Raw genomic sequence first — 19,786 nt, forward strand, 5'->3', positions numbered from 1 at the left:
ACTTGAGTTGGAAAATTACAAACTACAAGAAAGTGTAAAACATAATTGCCATCATAACCATTCTTGTACATCATCATATTCATCCCGTCTATCTACCTACTCATATATGTCTTGTGATTTTTGTGGTAGATTTGGACATTACAAATCTAAATGCATGTTTAGATTTGTAACAAATAGTAAGTTTGTTTGGGTTAGAAAAGATACATCAACTAGAACAAACTTGCTTCGAACCAACATGGTTTGGGTTCCAAAATCCCCTACTTGAATCACATCATATGATCAGTAGATTAGGGGATGTGCTTAAATGTTAGATCATTTTAAAATGTTCTTTGGATACCATATGCTATTCTTGTTTGATTCACATGTATCTATGTTTGTGCTTTAATGAGAAATCCTTTTGTTATAATTCAAAGTCTTTATGCTTGAAACTTAGTTTTTGCAAGACTTTGATATCTTGTACTAAAATGTTATATCTATTGGAAAAGGTTCCCTAGATATTTTATTTTTGATATCTAGTTGATATGTGCTTCATGATCACATCATTTGTGACGAAACAACCTATAGATACAATATAATTATATTGTTTGACCTGTATATATCTATATGTATTTTTGCTAAGTGCACACACTATGACTTAAATCTTATCGCACTTAGAATATGTCATTCATCCACATGACAACCACAATAGAGCATTCAATGTGAAAATCATAAATTGATCCTTATAGAATATACAACAACATCTCTTGCCCATGTGTTCAAATTAAAGCTTCAAGTATATCTTTAAAATTTGAACCCGTTTTGGTAGTTGCTAGGAGTTAGGTTAATTGATCACATCATTCTAGAAAAACCAAAAGAAAAGAAACCCATAGGTTTAAAGACTTGAACTTAAATGAAATTATTTTTGGCAATCAAATAGTATTTGAGCAAAAATTGAGAAAATGCCAAAGTACTATTCTATTCTTTGAACTTTATTTTGGACAAACATGACACTTGCTAGACAATTGAGTATTTAATTGTTTTAATATATCATTTCTAGCAAAACTAAGGTATTAGATGCTATGTCTAAGAATTCACTTCAAATCCATTCTTAGACAACTTTTTGTGCCCTAGGTGAACGGACATGCACCTAGTTGTCATATCAAACCCATTCTATTTCATGCTTAATGATTTTCATCAAATGTTATAAGAATTATAGATGGGTCAAATCTTGTCTATTTTCAACAAAAAAACTTTGGTTGGATATCTTTTCATGACTTGGATGAACCTTAAAATGTATAGGTAATGTTATATGTATTTTGTTCAAATAGTTATCAAAGTTCATGTTGGAATGTATGTATCCAAGGTGAATTTTATCATGTGATATATATATATATACTCTAAAATCCTTGGATCCTTCCCTAGGAACACAAAATGATATAATATGTAAGGAAGTTGAAAATATGCCTAGATTCAATGTGTGATTTGAAATAAAATTATCATAGGAATCTAGAATCAAATTTGGGTATTTACTCACTTGAGGAAAATTGAAATCCACTATGGTGGTTGTATACATTAGATTGTGATGGGAACATGTGTCTCCCACACATTTTTAGTTTTCAATTGGGCTTATGCACCTTGTGCCTAATGCCTTGTCATTTTACATGTGGTTGTGGATGTAGATGTAATGTTTGGACCATGCACATTATGTGTCATGTCCTTTGTGTCCAAACATGGTAGATTATCCATGGAAACCTTGATGATCATATCTTTCTCATAAGGTATACTCTCACCTTCATGAATCATGGATGTCTCTCTAAGACATGGTATTTTATTGACCATTCTCACTATGTCTTAGTCCTATAGAATTGAACTCAAATTGGTATATACATATTCTATAGTTATCACCCCTTGTTTGATAGTATCTACACATATGAGATGTTAAACCTTAATCTTAAAAGTCACTCAATTGGTGCCCTTAGCCTTCTTAGATTCTAAGAGGGAGATGGTACATTCACATTAATTAAAATATCTAACAAATTGGCCTTGTGCCAACATCTCAAACATGAATAGGTATACATTTATATGTGATCTCCCTAGCTAGTTATGTATATTACATAGTTAGGGAAGTAAAGCGTAAATTTGAAAAATATTAAATCACATTTAGGGGGAGCATGAGCCAAAGATTGAAAATTTTTTGTGCTATGCTTGTTTATCATGATAACCTAGACTACGGCTATCATTTTATCATGATAAACTGACACTTGGAGAGCAAGTGTCATTGTAGCCCAAGGGTTGAGTTTAACTTGGTATCTTTTGGAAAATATATCCAAAAATCTTTGGAGTCTATGCAAAGACATCCCTTTGAATTCATGCATTGCATGATTCATTTTCAAAGGGGGAGCTTAAAGGTAAATTTGTCCTTAGTTACTTATCATATGATTCCTAATGTGGTTATCACCTCACATATGATAAGTACACTCATTTGAAGCATGATTGCTCCACATGGGTTGTTCGGCCTTGTCTTGTGTTTTCAAGTGTAGTTGAAGACAAGAAGCCCATAGCCTAGGTGTTAGTGTCATATCCTTCAGGCTTTTTGACTTATCTTGGATGGTCTAATATGATATCATTTATTCCAAGAATAAGTTTTGGTTGCCAAGTATTCCATTGTCATATCTTTGGCCTATTATGTCATGTCATGCCTTAAATCTTATGTTCATCTAAGGCCAATGACAAATACTAAGGGGGAGAGCTAATTGTTGCTATCTTTATGTTTACATGGATCATTGTAAGATGCTAACACTATCCATTCAAACATTTCCTCACTAATTATGATAAAAATTGCATATCATTAGATTAAAAAAAAAGGGGGGGGCTTATCATGTTAAACTATACACTTGCTTGTTTTCTTTCATGATAAGTAAAATATAAGCTTTAACTTGCTAATCTATTATTATATTACGGGTCGTGGGTAGATTTATATTGGATTTATATATATATACTAAGATACACCCTAAAAATTTGTGCTAAAATTGAAATGTCTCTTTGTTTTGCCAACATAGGCTTGATTTGTTTTGTGATTATTCATTTTCTATGTTGATTGTCTCTTATCATGCCATATATACTTTGGATTATACTTTGATTTTAATTGGTAACTCATGATAAGAAGTTAGGGGGAGCATCATATTCTCATTAAATATCTTTGATGCTTTATGTAATTGTGCTTAAATGCTTAATCCTTCCTTTTTGCTAATGTCAAAAGGGGGAAAATTTGTGTAATTGATTATATCCATAATCATATGCATTCTTATACAACAATTTATTAATTGATTAGATCCATAATCATATGCATTCTTATACAATAATTTATTAAATATAACTTATCCATATGTTAAGGGGGAGTAGTCGCACTCATCTTGCTTATCTAATCCTCATAAGAGGATCCTCCCACCTCTCTAATCAATTTGGTTTGTCATCATAAAAAAGGGGGAGATTGTTAGCCCAAGGGTTCCCCATGGGTTCACTCAATCACCTTGTTTTGATGATTAACAAACACAAATTGATTAGTCCTTTATGGACTAATTGTTTGCCTTGAGTGTTGTGATATACACAGGAAATTCACATGTCAATACATGCTAGCACACACCATTGATGGCCTACGCTTGAAGATGAACCAAACAAAGGACAAAGGAGCTAGAGCATATTTGGACAAACCATACCTTAGAGGATCAACCAAAGAGAAGTTCCACACAACCATCTCAAAGCATTGAACTAACAAAGGAAGATCAATAAAGGCCAAAGCTTGTGGATCAACAACTTGCAAAGGAGCTTGAACCAAATGGTAGCATCATCCTTGGAAGGTGTCAAGCAAAGAAGCTCAACCTTGAAGATCCCAAAGCAAGCTAAGCACACCATTGAAGATCAAATGAAGATTGGCTCAAGAGAACAAGAGAGTACTTAGAATGGAAGTATGTATCACATTTCTCTCTTGTGTTTTCTCTTATCAAGGCACATCTTAAAACCCCTAAAAATATATTTTTCAAAGAGACTAACACACCATTTAAGGACTTAAATGAATAAGTGAATGGCCATGGTGGTGTACCAACATGTTGGGACCCATATGGCATTCAACACAAGAATGAACAAAACAGAGTTCCGAAGCAACAACCTGGACCAGCAACTAAATCCTATCAAAACTTATTTAAAATATTTTTAAATATTTTTGAAAATATTTTTAACAGATAGCTCTCATTTTTTTCATATCCGTAGAGTATAGGAATGTCAAAATCCGACGAGAAATGAGGGAGATATGAATTTTACAAGTTAAACACTGTTTGCTGGAAATCCAGTCCTAGAACTCCGAGAATTATTCTCGGAGCTCAATACTCCGAGAACATTCTCGGAGCTCCGAGAAATGATCCAGGTTCTAAAATTGAAAGCTCTGTTTGAATTTGCTCGGAACTCCGAGAATTTGCTCGGAACTCCGAGAAATGTTTTTCTTAAAAAAAATATAGCCGTTGTAGTCCAACGGCTAGTTGAATATTTGACCCAGTTTTGACTGTTTTGCCCTCCAAACGGTCACATGGAGTTGGGACACCATATATACTCATCTAATGGGTCTAAAACAAGAGATGAACATGTTCCAACCTTAACAAACCCTAGAAACTTATTTGCAATCATTTTTGGGTTATTTTTCTCTCACCAACCTCTTGTGCCTTGATTTGAGAAAATCATTTGAGATTGGTTTAGGCTTAAACTTGTTTATTCTTGAGAGCATCCTTGGAGCTTCAACTTGCATTGTAGCCTACATAGAGGCAAAGCTTTTATCTTCTTCTTTATTCGATCGGTGGCAAGGGCATCCGTTGTTTTTAATTCCCTTGGATGAAGCGCTTAGAACTCGGCGGAGAAGGAGAGTCATTGTAAAGGTGGAAGGGCATCCTTATTTAATTCCCTTGGATTGTAAAGCCTTAGAGCCGGGCGTCGTGGAGGTCTCAATAGTGGAAATCCTCAAGTGCGACCTTGAGAAGAGTGGAGTAGGCCGTTTGCAGAACCACTATAAATCTTTGTGTCACTTGTGTAATTGCTATTTCTCTCACTCTCTCTCACTCTCTTATTTGATTATTTATGCTTAGAATTGAGTGAGTAGTTAGCATTGATAATCAACCTAAAAATCTTAACCTTGCTAATTAGGCTATTAAGATCACCTAATTAAGTTTGCTAATCAACAAGGGTTTTGAACTTATATTAATTTGTAATATTGTTTAACTTCAACTATTTCAAACTTAACTTCAACTATTTTATAAACATCCTATTGACCCCCCCCCTCTAGGTTGCCAAACCAAGTCACTACTTGGGTTTCAATTGGTATCAGAGCTTGGGCTCTTGATTAAGGCCCTAACCGGTTAAGAGTTAAAAGATCAAATTTTTTGGCAACTTAAAAGATGGGATCTAAACTACCTATTTTGGATGGTTCGGATTATGGATCATGGTTGATCCATATGAAGACATATTTAAAAGGTCTAGGTAAAGATAATTGAAAATTGTTTTGTTTTAAATGCTTAATCTAAAGGATTAAATAAATATAATAAAAAATTATCTTTACTAAATACAAAAGCCCTAATTGCAATATGTTGTGCATTATCACCTAACATTTATGAAAAAGTATCCTTTTGTAAAAATGCTAAAAATGTTTTGGACTCTATTGAAAATCTTCAAAATTAAAACTTGTGCTTAATGGGATTATCTAATGAAGTCCTATTGGATAATGCCAAATTCACACTTGAAGAACTTGTTGAAAATGTCCAAGAATTACATAAGAAATTTGAGGATCAACTAGCTAAGAATTCAAACTTGAAAATTAATTTAGCTAGTATTCACAAGGAGTTTAAGTCACTAGAAATAGACCATGCACATCTTAGTGAAGAAAATAAAATGTTTAAACATAATTTTATCGAACTAAGTGAAACCATTACATCACTAAGAGAAGAAAATCAACTCCTTAAAGAAGAAGAAGATAAAATTAAGAATTCCTCATCTCTTGAAACAAATAACTTCAAAATGGAAATCAATGATTTGAAAATCAAGAATGAGAAACTTGAGTTGGAAAATTACAAACTACAAGAAAGTGTAAAACATAATTGCCATCATAACCATTCTTGTACATCATCATATTCATCCCGTCTATCTACCTACTCATATATGTCTTGTGATTTTTGTGGTAGATTTGGACATTACAAATCTAAATGCATGTTTAGATTTGTAACAAATAGTAAGTTTGTTTGGGTTAGAAAAGATACATCAACTAGAACAAACTTGCTTCGAACCAACATGGTTTGGGTTCCAAAATCCCCTACTTGAATCACATCATATGATCAGTAGATTAGGGGATGTGCTTAAATGTTAGATCATTTTAAAATGTTCTTTGGATACCATATGCTATTCTTGTTTGATTCACATGTATCTATGTTTGTGCTTTAATGAGAAATCCTTTTGTTATAATTCAAAGTCTTTATGCTTGAAACTTAGTTTTTGCAAGACTTTGATATCTTGTACTAAAATGTTATATCTATTGGAAAAGGTTCCCTAGATATTTTATTTTTGATATCTAGTTGATATGTGCTTCATGATCACATCATTTGTGACGAAACAACCTATAGATACAATATAATTATATTGTTTGACCTGTATATATCTATATGTATTTTTGCTAAGTGCACACACTATGACTTAAATCTTATCGCACTTAGAATATGTCATTCATCCACATGACAACCACAATAGAGCATTCAATGTGAAAATCATAAATTGATCCTTATAGAATATACAACAACATCTCTTGCCCATGTGTTCAAATTAAAGCTTCAAGTATATCTTTAAAATTTGAACCCGTTTTGGTAGTTGCTAGGAGTTAGGTTAATTGATCACATCATTCTAGAAAAACCAAAAGAAAAGAAACCCATAGGTTTAAAGACTTGAACTTAAATGAAATTATTTTTGGCAATCAAATAGTATTTGAGCAAAAATTGAGAAAATGCCAAAGTACTATTCTATTCTTTGAACTTTATTTTGGACAAACATGACACTTGCTAGACAATTGAGTATTTAATTGTTTTAATATATCATTTCTAGCAAAACTAAGGTATTAGATGCTATGTCTAAGAATTCACTTCAAATCCATTCTTAGACAACTTTTTGTGCCCTAGGTGAACGGACATGCACCTAGTTGTCATATCAAACCCATTCTATTTCATGCTTAATGATTTTCATCAAATGTTATAAGAATTATAGATGGGTCAAATCTTGTCTATTTTCAACAAAAAAACTTTGGTTGGATATCTTTTCATGACTTGGATGAACCTTAAAATGTATAGGTAATGTTATATGTATTTTGTTCAAATAGTTATCAAAGTTCATGTTGGAATGTATGTATCCAAGGTGAATTTTATCATGTGATATATATATATATATACTCTAAAATCCTTGGATCCTTCCCTAGGAACACAAAATGATATAATATGTAAGGAAGTTGAAAATATGCCTAGATTCAATGTGTGATTTGAAATAAAATTATCATAGGAATCTAGAATCAAATTTGGGTATTTACTCACTTGAGGAAAATTGAAATCCACTATGGTGGTTGTATACATTAGATTGTGATGGGAACATGTGTCTCCCACACATTTTTAGTTTTCAATTGGGCTTATGCACCTTGTGCCTAATGCCTTGTCATTTTACATGTGGTTGTGGATGTAGATGTAATGTTTGGACCATGCACATTATGTGTCATGTCCTTTGTGTCCAAACATGGTAGATTATCCATGGAAACCTTGATGATCATATCTTTCTCATAAGGTATACTCTCACCTTCATGAATCATGGATGTCTCTCTAAGACATGGTATTTTATTGACCATTCTCACTATGTCTTAGTCCTATAGAATTGAACTCAAATTGGTATATACATATTCTATAGTTATCACCCCTTGTTTGATAGTATCTACACATATGAGATGTTAAACCTTAATCTTAAAAGTCACTCAATTGGTGCCCTTAGCCTTCTTAGATTCTAAGAGGGAGATGGTACATTCACATTAATTAAAATATCTAACAAATTGGCCTTGTGCCAACATCTCAAACATGAATAGGTATACATTTATATGTGATCTCCCTAGCTAGTTATGTATATTACATAGTTAGGGAAGTAAAGCGTAAATTTGAAAAATATTAAATCACATTTAGGGGGAGCATGAGCCAAAGATTGAAAATTTTTTGTGCTATGCTTGTTTATCATGATAACCTAGACTACGGCTATCATTTTATCATGATAAACTGACACTTGGAGAGCAAGTGTCATTGTAGCCCAAGGGTTGAGTTTAACTTGGTATCTTTTGGAAAATATATCCAAAAATCTTTGGAGTCTATGCAAAGACATCCCTTTGAATTCATGCATTGCATGATTCATTTTCAAAGGGGGAGCTTAAAGGTAAATTTGTCCTTAGTTACTTATCATATGATTCCTAATGTGGTTATCACCTCACATATGATAAGTACACTCATTTGAAGCATGATTGCTCCACATGGGTTGTTCGGCCTTGTCTTGTGTTTTCAAGTGTAGTTGAAGACAAGAAGCCCATAGCCTAGGTGTTAGTGTCATATCCTTCAGGCTTTTTGACTTATCTTGGATGGTCTAATATGATATCATTTATTCCAAGAATAAGTTTTGGTTGCCAAGTATTCCATTGTCATATCTTTGGCCTATTATGTCATGTCATGCCTTAAATCTTATGTTCATCTAAGGCCAATGACAAATACTAAGGGGGAGAGCTAATTGTTGCTATCTTTATGTTTACATGGATCATTGTAAGATGCTAACACTATCCATTCAAACATTTCCTCACTAATTATGATAAAAATTGCATATCATTAGATTAAAAAAAAAGGGGGGGGGCTTATCATGTTAAACTATACACTTGCTTGTTTTCTTTCATGATAAGTAAAATATAAGCTTTAACTTGCTAATCTATTATTATATTACGGGTCGTGGGTAGATTTATATTGGATTTATATATATATACTAAGATACACCCTAAAAATTTGTGCTAAAATTGAAATGTCTCTTTGTTTTGCCAACATAGGCTTGATTTGTTTTGTGATTATTCATTTTCTATGTTGATTGTCTCTTATCATGCCATATATACTTTGGATTATACTTTGATTTTAATTGGTAACTCATGATAAGAAGTTAGGGGGAGCATCATATTCTCATTAAATATCTTTGATGCTTTATGTAATTGTGCTTAAATGCTTAATCCTTCCTTTTTGCTAATGTCAAAAGGGGGAAAATTTGTGTAATTGATTATATCCATAATCATATGCATTCTTATACAACAATTTATTAATTGATTAGATCCATAATCATATGCATTCTTATACAATAATTTATTAAATATAACTTATCCATATGTTAAGGGGGAGTAGTCGCACTCATCTTGCTTATCTAATCCTCATAAGAGGATCCTCCCACCTCTCTAATCAATTTGGTTTGTCATCATAAAAAAGGGGGAGATTGTTAGCCCAAGGGTTCCCCATGGGTTCACTCAATCACCTTGTTTTGATGATTAACAAACACAAATTGATTAGTCCTTTATGGACTAATTGTTTGCCTTGAGTGTTGTGATATACACAGGAAATTCACATGTCAATACATGCTAGCACACACCATTGATGGCCTACGCTTGAAGATGAACCAAACAAAGGACAAAGGAGCTAGAGCATATTTGGACAAACCATACCTTAGAGGATCAACCAAAGAGAAGTTCCACACAACCATCTCAAAGCATTGAACTAACAAAGGAAGATCAATAAAGGCCAAAGCTTGTGGATCAACAACTTGCAAAGGAGCTTGAACCAAATGGTAGCATCATCCTTGGAAGGTGTCAAGCAAAGAAGCTCAACCTTGAAGATCCCAAAGCAAGCTAAGCACACCATTGAAGATCAAATGAAGATTGGCTCAAGAGAACAAGAGAGTACTTAGAATGGAAGTATGTATCACATTTCTCTCTTGTGTTTTCTCTTATCAAGGCACATCTTAAAACCCCTAAAAATATATTTTTCAAAGAGACTAACACACCATTTAAGGACTTAAATGAATAAGTGAATGGCCATGGTGGTGTACCAACATGTTGGGACCCATATGGCATTCAACACAAGAATGAACAAAACAGAGTTCCGAAGCAACAACCTGGACCAGCAACTAAATCCTATCAAAACTTATTTAAAATATTTTTAAATATTTTTGAAAATATTTTTAACAGATAGCTCTCATTTTTTTCATATCCGTAGAGTATAGGAATGTCAAAATCCGACGAGAAATGAGGGAGATATGAATTTTACAAGTTAAACACTGTTTGCTGGAAATCCAGTCCTAGAACTCCGAGAATTATTCTCGGAGCTCAATACTCCGAGAACATTCTCGGAGCTCCGAGAAATGATCCAGGTTCTAAAATTGAAAGCTCTGTTTGAATTTGCTCGGAACTCCGAGAATTTGCTCGGAACTCCGAGAAATGTTTTTCTTAAAAAAAATATAGCCGTTGTAGTCCAACGGCTAGTTGAATATTTGACCCAGTTTTGACTGTTTTGCCCTCCAAACGGTCACATGGAGTTGGGACACCATATATACTCATCTAATGGGTCTAAAACAAGAGATGAACATGTTCCAACCTTAACAAACCCTAGAAACTTATTTGCAATCATTTTTGGGTTATTTTTCTCTCACCAACCTCTTGTGCCTTGATTTGAGAAAATCATTTGAGATTGGTTTAGGCTTAAACTTGTTTATTCTTGAGAGCATCCTTGGAGCTTCAACTTGCATTGTAGCCTACATAGAGGCAAAGCTTTTATCTTCTTCTTTATTCGATCGGTGGCAAGGGCATCCGTTGTTTTTAATTCCCTTGGATGAAGCGCTTAGAACTCGGCGGAGAAGGAGAGTCATTGTAAAGGTGGAAGGGCATCCTTATTTAATTCCCTTGGATTGTAAAGCCTTAGAGCCGGGCGTCGTGGAGGTCTCAATAGTGGAAATCCTCAAGTGCGACCTTGAGAAGAGTGGAGTAGGCCGTTTGCAGAACCACTATAAATCTTTGTGTCACTTGTGTAATTGCTATTTCTCTCACTCTCTCTCACTCTCTTATTTGATTATTTATGCTTAGAATTGAGTGAGTAGTTAGCATTGATAATCAACCTAAAAATCTTAACCTTGCTAACTAGGCTATTAAAATCACCTAATTAAGTTTGCTAATCAACAAGGGTTTTGAACGTATATTAATTTGTAATATTGTTTAACTTCAACTATTTCAAACTTAATTAAACAAGGGATAAGTCTTGGGTGAAATTTTAGAAAAAAATTTTAAAAGATAAAGATTTTATAAACATCCTATTCACCCCCCCTCTAGGTTGCCAAACCAAGTCACTACTTAGATTTCAAATACTATTAGTAGTATAGCGAAATATCTCAAACACATAATTGTTAGGAGATTCAATATCAGAGATGTGTCGTTATTCTATGAGGAATAAGCAATGTTGTTTTGAATCAGAAGATGTACACACTCCATTTTGACCGAACCCTAAACCAGCATATGAGAATAAAAAACCTATCAAATTAGTGAATTAGTGTCCTAAAATTCATCATAGAGTAGGTTAGAATCCTAATAAGGTCTCTGCAAAATTTTAAAGAAACCGGACAAAATTTGCCTAATAAGACGAGCCGAGTTTGTCCTATTATTATATCTCTACCTTAGGCACAAGGGGAGTGAATTATCCAGGAAGTGACGCCTAGAGGGGGGAATGGAAGAGTTTACTATTGCTTTTAACTACACAGAAGGGGAGTGAGTTATCTATCCAAAGGGTGTTGTCCAGAAAAAAAAAGAAAGGAAAATACACCTCTTTCATTGTTATAAAGAAGAGGGTTGAAATAGAGAAGGGGTGGTTGTCCCATTCAAAAAAGGCAACTAAATTTTTTTGATCCTTATGTATACAACATAGTAGAATTCGTTTGGGCATCAGATTTCTAATTAAAAATTAGAGAGAGATAAAAGAGGAAGAGTTAGGGTTAGGTTTTCCTTCTTCCTGCATTCTTCTCCAGCCAAATCCACCGGAGTTCCGGCCAAAAGTTCATCTTCTAGTTGCTGCGTTTTTTTTTCCTTCCCCTGCAAGATCATTTTCTTCTTTTTTTTTATCTCTTTTCAAGCTTTGAACCTTTATAAACCCTAGATTAGATCCTAGTGACCAAAGATCCTTGCCTTCTAACCACATTTTCATAACTGAGAACCCTAGATCTAAAACTCCTTGAATCTGATCTAACTTTTTCTAGCATAGATCTGGATATTCCGACCTAGGCTCCGGCTAGTGTTTCATCATTGGCCTTTTTATCTTAGATCCATTCATCGTCACTACCTGATTCATTTAATCTCTACCAGTTCTTTTCACTTTGGTCTAAACTAAGCTCCAAATTATATTTGATCTAGCTTTCCATAGCTCAAATCCTATTCAGTTTTGCGATTTATTGGAGTTCTCTGCAATTTTGGTCGACGAGTGAAGGATTTCAAAAAGAGGAAAAGAAGAATTCAAATATCCAGGTGATATTCTATCTATTCTCTAATTTTGGGTTGAAGCAAGTAAGATAATTCTTTCAATAATTTCTTCCGTGGAGAAATGATATTTGAAATATTTGATTAGATCCAAAATCGAGTTAGAATATCACATGATTTTGATCTTTAGATGTGTAGATCGGGATAAAATTAGATTCAACCCCAATTTCTTGCTTGAGTGCTATTTAGATCATTCTTTATCCTATAATTTTGTAATGGAAATTTTGAGCTGTGAATGTATATCTTCTAAGTCTCCCTCAGTTTTAGTCCATAACTGGTAGATGTACAAAATTCCTTCAAAACATGATTCGATCTAAGTTTTACTTGTTAGATATATGTGTTGTTAGATCACATATGTAGAATTTTTTTAGATCTGTTTTTGGAAATGTTGTACAAAGAGATTTGTGAATTTTGGTAAGTGACATTTGAAAATTAGAAATCATAATTACGGAATGTGATTGTGGTATTTTCCTTTTCTTATGGACTTGTGTGCATGAGGTTTTAAAGGGATTTCATGTTTTCATCTGTCTTAGAAACCCATGATGTTGTCTCAAAGTTACAGATTCTTAGTCATAATTGTAAAATTTGCTTCACAAGTTACATAGATTTCACGCTTTTACGCTTGTGATTGGAGTTATGGATTGATTATATCTGGGTGTGTGTTGAGGAATATGGATAAGTAGTTGCTCTCATGTCTTTTGATTGAATTAACACATGAAGTATAACAGTTTAGATTGAATGCATTGCAATAATTTTTATTTTTTCTTTCTTCTTTCTTAACTGTTTAGAGACCTTTTTTTTGGATTATGGTGACATCCTTTGCAAGTTTTCTTTGAATAATTAGAGTTTGATAGGAGAATACCAACATGGAAATGTTAATAATGCTTTATTCTTTCTGAAAATTACCCTCTTTTAAGGAATTGAAATGTCTAAATCTTTAATTTTCGATGCATCCATTTGGTTTGTACCTTCTTCACTATCTTATAGGTTTTATGATTGTTGAGGTTTTCATTCGAATATCATTTCCTCCAATGTTTTCTAGGCTCAGTAATGTTGATGTATTCATTTGATTGATATTTTCTTCATCACCCAGTAGGTCCTATAATCCTTGATACATTCATTTGAATAGTGGCAGTATACGGTTTAGCTTCTCTTAAAATTATATATTACCAAGATTTGTGAGCTTTAGTTTGAAAAAAAGAAAGAAAAGAAGTATATGCAGTATCTTTAATTTGTTGGACTCTTTTCTGTAGAGACTTCTTATTTAATCTAAATGTATACATGCGATATATGTATAAAGAGTTCTCATCTTGCATATATAAGGATATATGATTGTTGCTAGGAAACTTGCATACGCAGTGGTTAAAGTATTTGAGAATTCCTAAAATAGTCATTGCTCATTAATTTGTGACTTAAATAGCCCTTGAAAGTTTTTTTATACATATATCTGTGGACCTCGATCCGAGAGAGGCGGGAGACGAGCCCCCAGAAAGTCTCTGGATCATCCACGTGAAGGAGAGCTCTACCAAAGAACTCTAAAAAAGGTTGCCTCTCACAGCATGAGTGGGGATGAAAGGTGAGATACCTCTCGATTCGGGGACTAGCCCGGATTCGAGAAGTACCTTAAACAAAGAAGAGTCACCATCCAAGGAAGTAGGCCCTGGATCCCATACTATCCTCTGTTGCAATGGATAACCAGAGATATAAAAGAAGGTTCGTGCCTGGTTACGAATTTGGAAGGTCCGAAGAGCACCTCATCCGCTCAAGTGCAAGCACCTGGTCTCTTATGCCATTTATTTATTGATTTTGAAGAGTTTTGGACGAAAGTCATGTGAAATGAGAACATATATCTCCAAGAAGACGTCTACTTAATCATGCATATCTCGGAGATGATTAATAAGCACACACAAAAGAAATGAAATAAGTGTCACCTAAGAACAACTAGGTTATGAGTGTCGTACTTAATTGGTGTCTAAGTTCTGATGTGCAAACACATGCATGCTACAGCTAAAGGTATAAGGTCTGTACATGAAAGTAAGAAAACACAACAAAACATACATCACAATCTGACTCCACACACGACTTGACACGACAAACCCTAAGATTCTAATGTGACACTTGACTCGGACCAAGATGGCCATCCATCTCGGCTGCTCTACGTATCCCGGCCTCGGGAAGAATCAGAATCAACGTAGTTCGATGACCTATTCTAAACTACGATGCCTAACCATCTAAGACCGCTATCATAGACTCGATCAACTAGACTTGACTAGTTTTTAAAGCTTTTTGTGCGATTGCTTAAATTCAAGTAAATTGTAATTTTTAGGACTCCCTATATGCCCTAACTAATGCAAGTTGGTTAGCCTTAAACTAATGCAGGTGGTTCCTATATCCTATGTGTAACTAGGCTGTGTGTCCTAAGGAAAACCATGGGCTAACTAAATGCTTCCTAGTCTAGCTATCGGCTCGACTAAGTGTCTAACCGACCACGACTCGAGGCCTCATAATTCTAGGGACACTCACATGACAGGACACACAAAGCATCAGCATAACCAGGACAGACTCTTAACTCTAAGTCACCCCAAACTTCTAAGACAGACTCCTAACTCTCGGGGAAGATCTTTTTGAAAAGATTTTGAAGAATTTTTTTGTTTTTAAAAGGTTTGAAATATTTATTTTGAAAGGTTTGGCTGGATCTGGGATAAAGATCCCAAGCTGCACTACGTACCTCGTGAAAGATGATCAAGCCAACGTAGTTCGGAACAGATTTTCCTAACTACTCTTAATGACTCAAGACTTTCGAGATTTTTAGAGATTTTCTGGTTTTTCAAGTGTTTTTTGAGTTTTGACTCAAGACGACAGAATCCTATCATCATAAGTGTAGGACAGACTCCTAAAATCCTGCAAAGGTTGGACAGAATCCTATACTTTGCGGGGGGTGAACAGAATCACGGCTCCGCAAGGGTTGGACAGCATCCTATACCTTGCAAGATTGGATAAAATCACATGACTTGACAAGAGGTTGGACGGAATCCTAACTAGGGCTGGCAATTTCACCCGGAAAAGCGGGGATCCGTCCCGCCCCGCCCCGCTTGGGGAGGGGATTCCCCGATTTGAGTGGGGAAGGGGAAGAGGTGCGGGGAAGGGGATTTTAAAAATTCCACGGTGCGGGGAAGGGGAGGAGAAGGGGATGGAGTTGGCCCCGCCCCGGATTAATGCCATTTTTTTCTTGTATTTTTTTAAGTTTTTTTTTCTTCGGAAAACTACTAGAAACCCCTTGGATCAAAACATATCTACAAGATTCTCCCAAAATTTTCATAATTTCCATTAGTACAGTTTTGTCCCTGACATAGCTTTTTATGTTTTCTTTTACCCATAATCCATTGGGCATTGTCCCTCATTATATTAGTATATTACCCTTAGAAATCCCTAAAATCTCTCCCTCGAACCATCACTGTAAGGCAACATTAAATTCCTTGAAAATCTCCCTCCCCCAAATAAAGGCAACATCTCTCTGATGAGTGATGAGATTTTATATGGTGTATGCTCGTATAGTCCATTATTTTTCAAAAAGTAATGTATGGGCTACGCCATAGGATGGTCCAAACCGTCCATTTGATAGGCTACAATTTAAAAGTACTTACAGGCCACACCATAGATCATCCAAACCGTCCATTTGATGGGCCACAACGTAAATAGATTGTGGCCCAAAAATCATTTCCATAGGATGATTACAACCCTCCGATCCATAGAAGGTACCATAATATGCAATTCCTCTATAGATCAGAGGGTTGGGATTATCCTATGGAAATGATTTTTGGGCCACAACCTATTTACGTTGTGGCCCATCAAATGGACAGTTTGGACCATCCTACAATGTGTCCATCAAGTGGAAGGTTTGGATCATCCTATGCCTATGGTAGTATGGTGTGCCCATCAAATGGACGGTTTGGATCTTCCTATGGTGTGGCACGTACAGTACTTTTTGGCAAGTGGGATTGGGAATTAGGGATCTGCTAGAGAATAGTGATCAATTAAATGAATCTGAGAGCAACCACCTTTGTCCCCAGGTTAATAAAATGAATAAGACAAAATCTTAGCCTATGTGGGTTGTGCGGCTACTCTCACATGCAACAGCCAAGCCGCAACATGCCTGAAGTGATTGTCCCTAGCAAATCTTTAGTTTTAAACCTAACATTTAACAAAGTAAAATGAGAAAGTAAAGTGATTGTCCCCGAAGGATGCGGGGCGGGGATGGGGAGGGGATGGGGATTAGATATTCCCCGTGGGGAGGGGGATTCCCCACCATCCCCGCAGTGGGGAGGAGAAGGGGAGGGGGAATATTCCCCGCAGAGGGGAAGGAGTAGAGGACCCCAACATCCGGCCCCGACCCGCCCCGTTGCCAGCCCTAATCCTAACCCCTATGATGATAGGACAGACTCCTGAAAGACAGACTCTCTAACTAAAGACAGACTCTCTAGCTAAAGACAGACTCAAATATGAAAGGACTGACTCATAGTGCACAACCATAAGAGAGGAGTGTTAATGAGACTAAGCTAGTCTCCTAAAAGAAGAGGAGATAAAGAAGGGTGCTAGTGAGACTGGGCAAGTCTCCTAAACACCGAGGTGGGCTCAAAGTATCCTTATCATTACCCTTGCAATGATAAACGGGGGTACTTATCGAAAAGGCTAAGCGAGCCTCTAATTAATGAAGGGTGTTCTAACGTGAGGCTAGGTAAGTCTCCTATGGGTGACTCACTAATGAGACAAAGCTTGTCTCCAAAGGATAGATGACTTTTCTACCGAGACATAGCTTGTCTGCTAAAAAAAATGAAAGTTAATTGAAAGCTAATGAATTTTGACCGTCACTTAAAACCCTTCTTCCTTTAATCACATGAAACCAACGAAATTACAACCAACTACACTTGTTACATTCAAAAGGAAACAGTAGTTGAACCTGCTATTTAAACACTGATGAAATTACAACATGGTTATCTAATCAAGGGAAATAATCAATTCCTGCTTCACATATTCTATACCATTCAAATAAAAGAAATTACACCCCAATCTATCCATCCTAGCTAGGGACAGATACAAGTTAATATGCCTTTTGAACAATATCTTCATCAAAATCTCAGGAGGACAATCATACATCCAAGGGATTCAATAATGACAAAATAAAACATCGAAGCCTAAGCTACACTGAATTATGACAGCAAACCCTAAAATAGCTTATAGTTAACATGATAAAAGTGGCAAGGTGATCAAACTCATGATAAAGCCCTTTGACAAATTTAATGTCATTTGATGACATAATAAAGATCATGCTATGAGCTACCCATGAGCAAATATGATGAGAAAATCAAGACAAACAGGCATGAGATTTGGGACAAACATTTGTTGACGAGTCTTAAAACTAGGATACACTGTAAGTCATTATTGAAACTACCCAGTAGTATGTCTTACCAACTCAAAGCTACAACACTTTGATTGCCAGATTCATAAAAGGACAGCTTATAAGACAGCAGCCATGCGTCCAAACAAACAGAAATCATAACTATAGAGTATATAAAAAAAACTATAGGATAGCAGCTATAAGCTTTTGATCACACACAAACCATAGCTATAGAGTGTAAAAGAAACCTATGGGAAGCAGAGATTCAACTCAGGTGAAACTATTGCATCATTAGTTCATGTTTAACTCATTCACTCATAAATTCCCTAAGAATAGTGTTTGCACCTTTTATGAAGTATAGTTGGCAAAACATTAGTTCCGGTTAGCTTCGACTGATGACCATTACAAAACCAAACAGACCTCAACTACACTGTAGTGTATTTTGAAATAAACGTTTGAACAAGTGAAAAAAATCTACTCCATTAGAAACCTGAATGCATTTTCTTACCAAGGAAAATTCCTACATATTCCATCCAAACACCAAGGCATTGCTTTAACACAGCACCTTGAAAAAGTATTCATCAAAAGGAGATAAAAGAAAGGAGCCTCTGATTATTTATGGATAGAGCTTGGGGACACAAGGCAATGCCTAATTTCCATCAAATGTAAGTAAATTCAAATATTAACACACATGACAATCGGCCCCCTCTTATCAAAACATGACAGCAACACTAAATGCACAATCTCAACTTGACTCATGTCCTCAGCTGTAATCCTCATTCATAAAGACACATCATGGTTAAAATTTAAACCTGAACTTACAACAAACTTTCCTACATGTATTGTGATAAAAAAAACAGGGCATATAATTATGAACAACCAATTTAAAAATCATTGAAAACATTAAGCTCAGATGAAAACAACCAATTTAACTCAAGTTTTTTGAGGGAAAAATTCACACTCGAGATATCAACAGCACTCAAACATCATAAATCTGAGCAACAGCACAACCAAAGCTTAGCTTCTCAGATTAAAGGTACATAGGCTTTTTTTTAAAAAAGCTCAAAGAAACTAGCTTCTATACTCTTACAGAAAAATGCAAATTAAGAATCTCAATCTATGATTTGAAACCATTCACACAATAAGATACTATAAGATTGGGAAAATACCTGAATATATTGATGAGGAATTGGCCAAATACCTTGAGATCAAAGCTCGAAAAGAACTCGTCAACCACCAAAAATCTGCTGCCGGAGAAGATGAACCCACACGTTCAGATCCAAACTCAAAATTAACAGATCTAATACAAAATAACTCCGATCAAAGGCCTTTTATGATAGCTGAAGGTTTAAAGCTTTAGGATCTAAGGCTTAAAAGGTTGTTCTAAAGGAAGAGAGCAACAGATCTAGGATTTTTAAGCTTCGAATTAGGGTCTGGATGAGGTTAGGGTTTGAAGCTAGGATTTAAAAATTTCTAGGGCTTGTGCAAAAGAGAGGAGAAGAAGTTAATGAAGAAGGAAAGACAAAGTCATGGCTGGCCGAGGTTTGGCCGGAACTTGCCCGGAGCTTGGCCGAAGAAGATGATCGAAAAAGAGAAAGAAAGTGATATTAGGGTTTGAAATGGAAACAAAAGGAAAATCAGTAGTTTAGATGAGAAATAAGAAAAAAAAAGGAGAAAATGTGTTGGCCGGAGCAAGGCCAGAATTCCGGCGACCGTGCCGGAGAAGAAAATGGAGATGATGAAACCCTAAACAATTGTTATTTTTTTCTCTTCAG

This window comes from Tasmannia lanceolata, unplaced genomic scaffold (genome assembly GCF_043159265.1).
Source record: "Tasmannia lanceolata isolate RefF3 unplaced genomic scaffold, GAP_Taslan_0.1 ptg000008l, whole genome shotgun sequence".
NCBI lineage: Eukaryota > Viridiplantae > Streptophyta > Magnoliopsida > Canellales > Winteraceae > Tasmannia > Tasmannia lanceolata.